We start from the raw sequence: 11,583 nt of genomic DNA, 5'->3' as shown, positions 1-11,583 counted from the left end.
AAACCTGAACATCACCTCCTGAGGCGCCAGAGAATCAGGAAATTCATATAGTTTGGGATCTATCCCTGATTTGAAGAAATTACTATCCAAACGTCATTCTGTGTTACCACCTACTTTTATTTTCTTATATGCTTCTATACAAGCCATATGTAGTACAAAATATTTATATACTGAATTCTAATTTTCAGCTTACAATAATAGTAATAGCTAGCATTTATGTAGCACTCGAAGTTTTGCAAAGCGCTTTACAAATATGATCTCATTTTATATTTACAACATCTCTGGGAGGTAGGTTCTATTATTAATCCCATTTTACAGATGAGGAAATTGAGACTATGGGATATTAAGGGACTTGCCTAGGGTCACATAGCTACTAAGTGTCTGAGACTGGATTTGAAATGAATGCTTACTATTATTATTATTATTATTTCTATTATTATTATTATTATCTGTCAGAGTGTTTGTGAGGCTCATATCAGATAATATATTATAAAATGAGTCAAAAACTTTAAATCACTATACATATGCCGTTTATTATTAAGAGAAGGCTTAGGGAAGCATTTATGTTTAACTTGTTATATTACACTCAGGAACTTTTCGGAATACCATATCTGGAATTCTGGTATTATAAGAAAGATAGATTTGACCAAGGATGATAGGTATTTTCTTTGTTTTAAAAAAGATACATAAAATTAAAAAAAAATATGATAAAATACAATAATCCATCTCAAGAGGCAAATAGTCAAGACATATTTTGTAGAATCACAGAATTTATCATGTTTTAATGTAGGTATACAGAGGGCAGGAATAGCTCCTAATGTCCCCTTGTTTATCAAATACATCCACAGGTTGAAATGTAAAATAGAATTTACTCCCTGGTCAGGTTTTAGCCAGTTGCTTTTTTTTGGTTAGAAGTCCATGATAGGGCGATCCTCAATTTTCAGAGTTTCTGTTGTACACACAAACATGTGGAGCACACAATGCTCCATAAAAGAAAGGAGTCTGTGACCTTCTTTGCTTGGACCTTCTCAATATGGTGAAGGGAGTCTTAGTTCCACATGCTAAATAGTCCCATCAGGAAATGGCAGCTGTAGCAGAAAGGTTCCTGCCAGCTGACGTGGCAGCTGACCGTCCCTGCCAGCTGTGAGTCACACCAGCAGAGGCTAAGAGCATGGGGTGTAGCAGCTGCAGAAACAGCAGGCATGGGAACAGCAGCGCCGGCAGCAGCTGCCTCTTCTATTTAGGTGCAGAAGATGTGAGTATCTATTTCTCACCATTAACTAAGAAAGTGGAGAAATTACAGGGAGCAAAAGCTGGGAGGTGGGGAGAGGGGGTGCCTTTCCAGCACATACATTGGAAAGGCTTAACTTGCTCTGAACAACAACACAGGAGAGAGGGATGAAGGAAGGAGACTTTGTAAGGAAGCTAAAATGCACACATGGGTTTGTTCCAAAAACTAGTTGGAAGGGTGGTTAATGCCAGATGTCAACGGCTGCTGCCTCACTGAAGCACCCATGCTGGTCTGGAGGGCCTTTCTGCAGGCAGTTTAAAAATGTTTTTAGCCCATCTGTGTGCGGGATTGATGGTTTCATTTTTTTGCTCACCATTTCCAGCAGGCAGGATCACAGAACATGGAGAGGATATTGACAAAAGTTGCACTGTATAGGAGAGAACGCTTTAAATATTTCAGAAAGGATTCAAGTTAGTTAAGAGACAGCTTAGAGGCTGGGTGGAAACTTGGAGTCTTTAACCTATAGGTCCGGCAACCGGCAAAATGCTATCAACAAGTGACAGATTAAGCTCTGGAAAGTCTGTGCCCTTACCCTTATTCTGCCCCCTGCCCCCACTCCCTGGGGGCTGATGGCTGTTTTCCACCTGCTACTCTGAAGACCCTCTTCTCTGATAAGAAATCTTGAATATTCCACTCTTTCAAAGTAGTGGGGGTACAGTAGCTGTTGCCCCTGAAATATGCCCCATGAGTGAGTCACTTCCCATTTCTGGGCTTCAGTTTCCTCATCTGTAAAAAAGGAGGGGGGAGTTTGGCTTAGATGGCCTTTATGGTCTCTTCTAACTCTGAATCTATAATCCTATATGAAATGTCATCTAGTCACAGAATCTCAGAGTTGGAAAGGACCTCAGAAGCATCCATTCTAATTTGTATGGTATCAGGAATCCCTTTGGCACCATCTCTGACATGTTGGCCAGCTTTGAATACCTTCCTTCAAGGAGGAAACTTGAGAGGTCAAATGATGGACTTGGAGTCAGGATGACCTAGGTTTAAACTATCTGTAGCCAAGCCTTCTTCATATCTCTGAGTCGCAGTTTTCTCCTCTGTAAACATGGGAATAATAGTAACACCTAGATCACAAAGTTTTTGTGAGACTCAGATGGAAAGCACTTAGCATGGTGCCTGGCACATAGTAGGTATTCAATACATGTTTATTGTCTGACTGACTAAAACACTCTGCAAATCTTAAAATGCTGTATGTGTGAGCTGCTGATAGAATTAAGTTCTTGATGGGGAAATTGAGGCCTAGAGAGCTGACTTGCCCAAAGAAAGTGGAAAGATTCAAACCCAGCACTCTGGACTCGGTCCAATGCTTGTCCCGTCATACTATACTGTCTCCCTGAGACATTGGTTTTGTTCTTTTAAACTGATTTTCTCTGATGGTTTAGTCCATAGAAGAACCCTATAAAATAATATAAATGAATAATGTCGTCTGACCAGAGTCATACTGGATTCCCCACAGTCTAAACTTTTCACCATAGATTTGGCCTTTCATCACCTAGGCCAGCTTCTTGCCAGGCATCCAAATTGTTTGGGATTTCTTTTTGGTTAAGAGTGCCTTCTCCATGATAAGCCTCTTGTATGTGTTAGCAGGACCTCACTAGGTTATAACATGAAAATAAAAGTGCTTCCCATTAGTTTTTTTGGGGGGGTTTGCAATGAAAATGGGGGTGAGAGGATAGGGTGGAGGTAGGGCAGAGCTAGAGGGCTGCATAAAGAACAGGAAGCAGTTTGGGTCTGGAAGGAGATTGCCTAGTCCAACCTCATCATTTTACAAGGGAGTAAACTGAGGCCCAGAGCTTAAGTGACTTGCTCAGTCCTATAGGTAGCGAGTGCTAGAGCTGGGATTTGAACTCACATCCTCTAAATCAAAGAGAGGACTTTTTCTATTATATCACTGGAGATATTGATGGGAGCTATTAATACTAGATGGATTCATTTGAATAATCTCAATATTAATTTTCAATTAGTTACCAATTAAAGCTAGTGCATCTTTCTAACTGTCCAGGGCACAAACGCATGAAATGTTGAAGGAAAGGAAGATGATATTGCTTAAAACACACAGACTCTGTGGAAGGCACTGGAGTGTCTAAATGAAATCAGGTAGTGATGCTGATGAAAATTGCGGATACCAATGACCGTATCGGTACCGTGTGCTGTTTGGTTCTCATTGTCATCAATGGCATCCTAGTTTTGATATTGACAAGGGAGAAGACCAGTAAACTAGAAATAAAAAAAAGGGATGGATATTTTGAACCTGGCACACAACCGGCTTAGAACAAATCAAAGCCAATTTCTTGAACATAAATGGGTGCTTTCTTCTTCCAAATTCAGTGAGACATGTTGGATGCCATGATTCAATAGCCACAGCCGGACTCTGGGCTTTTGTACATTAGTTTGAATCCAAAGAACAGTTGGAGAGTTAGAGTTGTTCTGATGCGTCCTTGTGAAATACCTGTCTGCCCTAAATCTCCAAGTACTCTCTACTTAGTAATCTTAAAAATCAACTGGACAAGGTGATAACTGGTGAATTGACAAGTTCCCTTATTTTGAAGCTGGGGAGAATGAAGTGCAAAGATAACTGGCTTATAAATTTAGACCTGGAAGGGAGCTCAGAGGTCATCTAATTCCACCCTCTCCATCCCCAAATTTTACAGATGGGAGCCTGAGACCCTGAGAGATTCCTGAAGTTCTAAAAGCAGTAATTAGCAGAGCCAGGATTCATTTTCTCCACTCTGTTCACACTCACCCCTCATTCTCATTGGTGTCTAGTTACTTTACTGTTCAGTCTCTTTGAAGATTTCTCCCAGACTTTGTGAGTCAAACTCAGAAGTGAGTATCTGAATTGACAAAGTGATCGTTTGGAGATTCAAAGAACTAATCCGGTGTTAGTATTTAGGTGAAGAAGAGAACTGCTTCCCCTCCCCCCCAAATTTATGAAGCACTAAGTGCTGGGCATTGGGAATACAAATACTAGAAGATGGTCCCTGCCTTCAAGGAGCTTACATTCTAGTCGAAGACCTCACCTTAAAGGGAACTGAAAAGGAGCTGGTGAGATTTAAAGTATTGGATGTCTAGAGGGCAGTCTGGAGAGGAATGCCACTAGGCTAAAGAGAGTATATTGCCTTTTTTTTTGTTTTTGTTTGAGAAGACAATCAGGGTTAAGGGAGTTGCCCAGGGTCACACAGCTAGTAAGTGTCAAGTGTCTGAGGCCAGATTTGAACTCAGGTCCTCCTGACTCCAGCACTGGTGCTCTATCCACTGCACCCCCTAGCTGCCCCTTCTATTGCCTTTTAAAAGGCGACCTGTTTGAGTCTGATCCTTCAGCCAGCCCATAGCTAGCCTACTTCTAATTTCACTTAAATCCAACTCAGTCACAAGTCAAGACATTACCCCATGATGTCACTGGTCCTCTTTGAAAATGAAGGAAGAACAACAAAAATTTCATTTGGCTTGAATCAATGGTTTCACACTTCATAAAGGGTAGCAAAGACCTCTTTGCACCTAAAGACACCTTATTGTCTTTGTTATCTGCCTTTTACAATCCGTAATTTCTGGATTGGGGTGGCGTGGGAGGCTTATTCAGTGAACTAACTGGTCTAATTCTCCATCACTACACATGGAAACCATTCTAAACTATTTCAGGGTGGGGTGATAATTTACAAAGGGAGGGGAGAGGAAGGAATGAGCAGTAAGGAAATATGATTCTGTGGTAGAATGAATAGAATATCATATCTAGACTCTAGATATGATAGAATGATGATATGTAATGATAGAATGCTGAATTAAAGTATTAAAAACCAAGATGATCTCATAGGGGAGAGATGTGGCCATTAGCTTTAACTAAGAGTCTAAAAGAGTTTGGGGCAGCTAGGTGGCACAGTGGATAGAACACTGGGTCTGGGATCAGGAAGACTCATCTTCCTGAGTTCAAATCTGGCCTCAGACACTTACAAGCTGTGTGACCCTGGTCAAATCACTTCACCCTGTTTGCCTCAGTTTCCTCATCCATAAAATGATCAAGAGAAGGAAATGGGAAACCAAGAAAACCCCAAATTGGGTCATGAAGAGTCTGAAATGATTCAACAACTAGGAAAACTTGTTGTAAGCACCCATTTTCTCACTTATTTCCTTGAAAGGTGATAGGCAGAAAATGCTTTCTGTGTGTTTTACATAAATGTTCAGTAGATGATCAATGATAATACATGAGCTAAGCACTTTTAGGAGAAAGATTGGAAAGAATATAGTATTTATAGAGAAGATACAACCTTGTTATTAAGAGCTGTGAATGAGATTTGCCCCCTTTTGAGTCTTTCTTGTCAATTAAAAAAATCTTTCCTATTTGTAATGTAAAACTCTTAGCATATTGGAATTAATAAAGCATGAACTTAGTACCTTCAGATGCTTTGTTTAGCCCACCAACTGGAGCTGAATGAAGAAAGACACCATCTTGATGTATGATCTATCCTTCCATTGTCCCTCAATAACTATCTACCAAGTACACACTGAATGTCAGGCACTGGGGAAAAGACAAAGGTTAGCTAAGCAATGGTCTCTATCCTCATGGCACTTACCATCCAGTAGAAGAATAAGGCAAAAATGCAAATAACTTTAGTACATGATTATAAGTTTTTAAGAGTGATACAACAAAATGCCATGTGGTATCTAAGGGGGAAGGGAATTACTGAGAGAACAGGGAGATGATGGCATTGAATTTGTCTCTTAAGAATGGGGTGGGGGCAGCTAGGTGGCACAGTGGATAGAGCACCAGCCCTGGAGTCATGAGGACCTGAGCTCAAATACAGCCTCAGACACGTAACACTCATTAGCTGTGTGACTCTGGGCAAGTCACTTAACCCCAATTGCCTCACCAAAAAAAAAAATAGGTTCTTATGCTTCAGCAGGTGAAATGGTCAAGGGAGGATATTATGGATATAGGCAACAAACATCAGCAAATGCACCTTGGAGAGAAAACACAGGGCATGTATTCCTGGGCAGGAAGTAAAACTAGTTTGCCTGGAGTATAGCAGTCATAGAAGGAAATAATAGGAGATAAGCCTGGAAACGGTGCTTCTGTATTTGTGTAGCTGCAAAACACAGAACACCACAACTTCCAAAGCATTAAAAATGAGTATCATAGACAGGGCAATTGGGAGGCACATGGTGGGCATTGGCAGGCTGCAACATCTAACACTTGGGGATCTTTAAAGAAGAGGAGTAAAGGATGTCATTGGGGACATGGACAATAGGAGAAGAAGACATGCTGGTCACATGGTGAGAGTGAGGGAGAAGAGGTAGACTAAGTGCTCTCCTGGTACCCTTGTGATGTCAGTAGAAAGCAAGGAAATCTTCCAGCATGCTGCGTAATCCCCTTATGGGATCCCTGTGGGAGCACATGGATGAGAGTTGCACAGGATGGGCAGATGAGGATTTCAAATTATTTCATTTAGTTGTTTCACACATTCAGAAGTGACTCAATACCATGGTCTCACGGGCCCAGTATAAAACCAGGGGTCACAGTCATGTTGATTAGTCAGTCAGTCAGTCAGCTATCATGTATTAAGTGCCTACTATGTGCTAGGCACTAGGGATATGGGGAAAGGCAAAAAACAGTCCTTGTTCTCAAGGGGCTTGCAGTCTAGTGAGGGAGATAACACACAAAAAAAAACCGTATAACAATAAGATATATCCAGGATAAATTGGGGATAGTCTTAGAGGGAAGAGACTAAGATTAAGGAGGACTGGGAAAGGCTTCTTGCAGCAGATAGGATTTTAGCTCAGACTTAAAGTCAGCTAGAGAAGCCATAAGGCCAAGATGGAGAAGGAGAGTATTTTAAGCATGGCAGCAGCCAATGAAAATGCTCAGAGTCAGGAGACAGAATGACATGTGCAAGGAAGAGCAAAGAGGCCAGTGTCACTGAGTTGCAGAGTATGAGGTGGGGAGGAAGGTGTAAGAAGTCTAGAAAGGGAGGAAGGGGTCAGATTATGAAGGATTTTTATATTGGATCCTGGAGGTGATAGGGAGCTCCTGGAGTTTATTAAGTGGGGTGGGGGGTGATATGGTCAGACCTGTACTTTAGGAAGATCATTTTATGTTTGAATGGAGCATGGACTGGAGTGAGGAGAGAATTGGGGTAGGAAGGCTGATCAGCAGGCTATTGCAATAGCCCAGGAAAGATGAAAGCATGTACCTGGGTAGTGGCAGTATTAGAGAAGAGAAGGTGGCATATGTGAGAGATGTTGCAAAGGTAGAATTGATGGATCTTAGCAACAGATTGGATATGGGATGTGCAATAGAATGAGGAGTTGAAGCTGGTCCCTAATTTTTGAGCCTGGGTGAATGGGAAGATGGTGGTTCTCTCAACAGTAATAGACAAGTTAGGAAAAGGGAAAGGGAGAAAGATGACAAATTCAGTTTGGGGTATGTTGAGTTTAAGATATCTTCTTTGGGATGTCTATTGGATAAGGGAGTGAGAGATGGGAAGGAATTGAGGTTGACATCTAATTTTTGAGCTTGGGGTAAAAGGTAGGATGGTAAGTGATAGGTAAGTTAGGAAGAGGGATGGGGGTGGCAGTGGAGTGGGAGACAAATTCAGTTTGGTCATGTTGACTTTATGATATCTACAGGACATTCAGTTTGAGATGTCTAATAATAGGCAGCTGGAGATTCAGGACTAGAGGTCAAGATAGATTAGCACTGGATAAGTAGATTTGAGAGGCTTTTGCATAGAATCCATAACAGAATCGATGAAAGCCAAGAAGGTCACCAAATGATAATGTAGAGGGAGAAGAGAAGAGGAGCCTTGAGGAACCCCCATGATCAGTGGGCATGATATGTATGATGATCTAGTGAAGGGGAAGAAGCCGTCAGATAGGTAGGAGGAGAACCAGGAGAGAGCAGTGTCATGAAAACCGAGAAGGCTGAGAGTATTCAGGAAAAGAAAATGATTGAGGGTTCAGAGAGGTCAAGATAGATGACAGTTGAGAAAAGGCCATTAAATTTGGCAGTTGAGAGATCTTTAGCAACCTTAGAGAGAACAGTTTTGGTTGAACGATGAGGAAGCCAGAATGCAAAGAGAGTGAGCAAAAGAAATGGAGTCACTCATTGTAGATGACCCACTCAAAGAGTTTAGCCACCAAAGGGAGGAGAGATATAGGATGACAGCTTGCAGGCATGGACATATCAAGGGATGGTTTTTTGAGGTTAAAAGAGACATGAGAATGTTTGTGGGCAGCAGGGAAGCAGCCAATAGACAGGAAGCAATTATAGGGGTGACTGTGGGGGCAATCTGTTAGAGAGCATGGGATGAAATAGGATCACCTGTGCATGTAGAAGGGCTTGCTTTGGTAAGAAGGACAACCTCTTCATATGGAATGAGTGAGTGAGGAGAAAGTGGCAGAAAGCACCTGAGTGAAGTGAGATGAGGACATGATTTAAATTTTTTTTTTCAATGAAATGAGGGCAGGGGTGAGGGAATTGTGGGAGGTTTAAGGAGGGATAAAAAGGTTTGGAAAAGACCTTGTGGTGAGTGGAATAGTATGTTAATCATTGAAGAATGAGTTCACATAAGTTCACATAGGCATAGAAGTTCAGCCTGGGAATGGAATTGTCCCAGGGTGTCAGAGTATGGCTGAAACAGGGGTGCGGTGAGTGGGGTGGTATGGATAGTTTCTGGCCACGGACAAGGCAAGCACTATAAAGTTGTAGATGGCCAGAGAGTGTGCTTGGAGTAGGATGGAAGGTCGTGGATCAGTAATCCTCTTGGAAATGTAGGTGACCAGAGAGGGTGCCTGCCTGGAGTGAGATGGAATCATGAATACAGACAAGCCCAGTGGAGCAGTAGATGGCCCCAGAGGGGAGCTGGAGCTTCCTGCTGTCTTACCCTGGTAGTATATATCCTAGTAGAAAAGGGAATGATTAGAGAAAAAAACTATAGTGAGCACCTTTCATTATAGCAACACCTGAGAGATGGTGAAAAACAGAGATATTGTATGTGCAGAGGATTGCTTCATTCTTTTTAGATAGTGATGATCAACTTTTGCTGCTCTTAAGGCTACAGATTTAGAGACAGAAGAGACTTTTGAGGAAATCTTGACCAACCCTTTCATTTTATAGATGATGAATTGAGCACCAGAGAAGTTAAGTAACTTGTGTAAAGGATACAAGTAGTAATTGGCAGACTCAGGATTTGAACTCAGGCCATCTATATTTAAATCAAGGACCCTTTTATATGTTACCACATTGTCCCTCTGGGCATCAGAGATATAGTGAGAGGGTGGTAGTTGGTGTGTGTGTATGCACGTGCCTTCGCTCTTTGGCCTTGGGCCATGTACCTGGTGCATATGTACAATGTGACCCTAAGCCTGCAGAACAAGGGTTCCTAAACTTTTTTTGTGTGTGCTGGACCCCTTTGTCAGGCTGGTAAGGTCTATGGGACACCTCAGAATCTTGTTTTTAAGTACATAAAATACACAGGACTATAGAGGAAACTAATTATATTAAAATACAAGTATCAACATATTCTTCAAAAGGCAAATCCTCTGGCCCCAGGTTAAGAATCCCTGTTTTAGAAAGCCAGCTAGTGCTGAAGCCAGACCTTCACCTCTGTGAGACTGCAGATTGGGAAAGAATGCCTCTGACAGATCTGAGCAACCTTGGGTGCGCATGCTGAATATGGAACATGGGCCGGCTTTCTTTGGCACCCAGACTGGTAGCTAGCTGTGGCAATAGCTCCCATCTCTGCTGCTTTCCAGCTGGCACATCTGCACTATCTTCCTACTTTCGCCTTGTGAGAAGGAAAAGTGTAAGGATTTCAGCACGACATTTTTCAGAAGTTGTCAGCTGGTTTAGGACATTGGTAACAAGGCCTGTTACCATGTGGTGACTTTGGCTCTTTGAGTCTCTCAGTAGCTTCCCAGATCACCTTTGCCAATTGCCAGGAGGTTGGATGCCCCAGAGGTCATTGAGAACACAGTTGTTAGCATCGTCATAAAAGTCTTGGAATGAGCCACTAGATCTGTTGGCCTGGGATCCGTTTGAAGTACAAGTATTCAGTTAGGCAGTCTTTGTACATTTGTGGCTCTCGGTTAAGATATCTATAAATCTACACACATTTTCTATGTGTCTTATCCCATTGCTAGCCTATAGTCTCTGACACAGCAGGCTTTTGAGCTTTGTCTCTCATAGAATCTCAGAGTTGGAAGAGATCTCAGACACCATTTAACCTAATTCCTACCTGGAAGAATCTCTTCTATATAAGATCTGACAAATGGGCATTCAGCCTTTGTTTGAAAGACCTGGGGTGAGGAGGGAACCTACTACCTCCTAAGGCAGCCCATTCCACTTTTGAATGGTTCTAATTCTTAGTATGCTTTTCCTTACAGCAAGACTAAGTTTGTTTTTTTTTTGAGGGGTAAATCCCACTCATTTCCTCCAGAGCCAAGTAGAACAAGATGATTCCTTCTTCCATATCACAGCCCTTGGTCCCCAGCACAGTTCTCTGCACACAGTAAGTGCCTGATAAATGCTTTATGTTGACCATGACCCCCATGTAGTATATAGCCTTCTCTTTTTCTCTCTTGTTAGAGGGAGTTTCTTTACATAGTTGGACGTTTTAGTTCAACCTATGAATTCCAGGTCATGTAGGTGTTTCTAGCTACATTCAGAAGGACAGATCAAGGACAATATTTTAATGGTGGGAGGTCAAGACAGACTGCACTCTTTTTTAGTGCCTTATTAATTCGACCTTTTACTGGTATGAACAATGTTGAGATCGGTTAATTGTCCTGAACCCAGTTGAAATTGTGACACCCTGCTTCTGTTTATATGATTTCCCCATTAAAGTTGATTATTAAAAAAAAGATGCCACAAAGATGCCCACCATTGGGCAGTCTTTTTCCTGGGGTTGGGAGATGAAGATCAGAGATGTGGCTTTGAGGCTGAAGCTCACAGGACATGTCTTATATCAGCATCTCTCTTCCATGTCTTCCTTGTCTAGGCTTCAGAGCCGTACGTGACCCAGATGTGTGTGACAGCAGACATTCAGGGAAATACAGACCTAGGTCATGATCTCCTGGTTGCCTCCTCTGGTGAAGCAGCAGCTAGCTCGGCCCAGAACACTGAAGGAGACGAGAAAGGAAATCTATGCCATTGACATGGAGCTGCTTCAATGTCTCACTTGGCTTTTCACTGCCCTGCCCTTCCATACCCTGCACCATCAGCCTTATCAAGCAGTATGGGGCTGGTTTAAATATCTGCTCTTTTCCTAAATGGGTTATTAATGAAGCCCCTAAAT

General features: G+C 42.1%; 1 protein-coding gene across 1 annotated transcript in view; it reads left to right on the top strand.

Annotated features, from left to right (window-relative positions):
- The first annotated feature begins 1,185 nt into the window (after window positions 1–1,185).
- The window catches only part of LOC114047500 (protein transport protein Sec16B-like), a 74,168-nt gene continuing 63,770 nt past the window's right edge, over window positions 1,186–11,583 (top strand). The window contains exon 1 of the mRNA XM_027868344.1: window positions 1,186–1,255. The gene's annotated coding sequence lies outside the window, so the exon portion shown is untranslated. The remainder of the gene's footprint in view (window positions 1,256–11,583) is intronic.

Source organism: Vombatus ursinus, unplaced genomic scaffold, assembly GCF_900497805.2.
Source record: "Vombatus ursinus unplaced genomic scaffold, bare-nosed wombat genome assembly UNPS02014789.1, whole genome shotgun sequence".
Classification (NCBI taxonomy): Eukaryota; Metazoa; Chordata; class Mammalia; order Diprotodontia; family Vombatidae; genus Vombatus; species Vombatus ursinus.
Note: the sequence above shows the minus strand (reverse complement) of the source record. Positions and strands in the feature narration are given on the sequence as shown.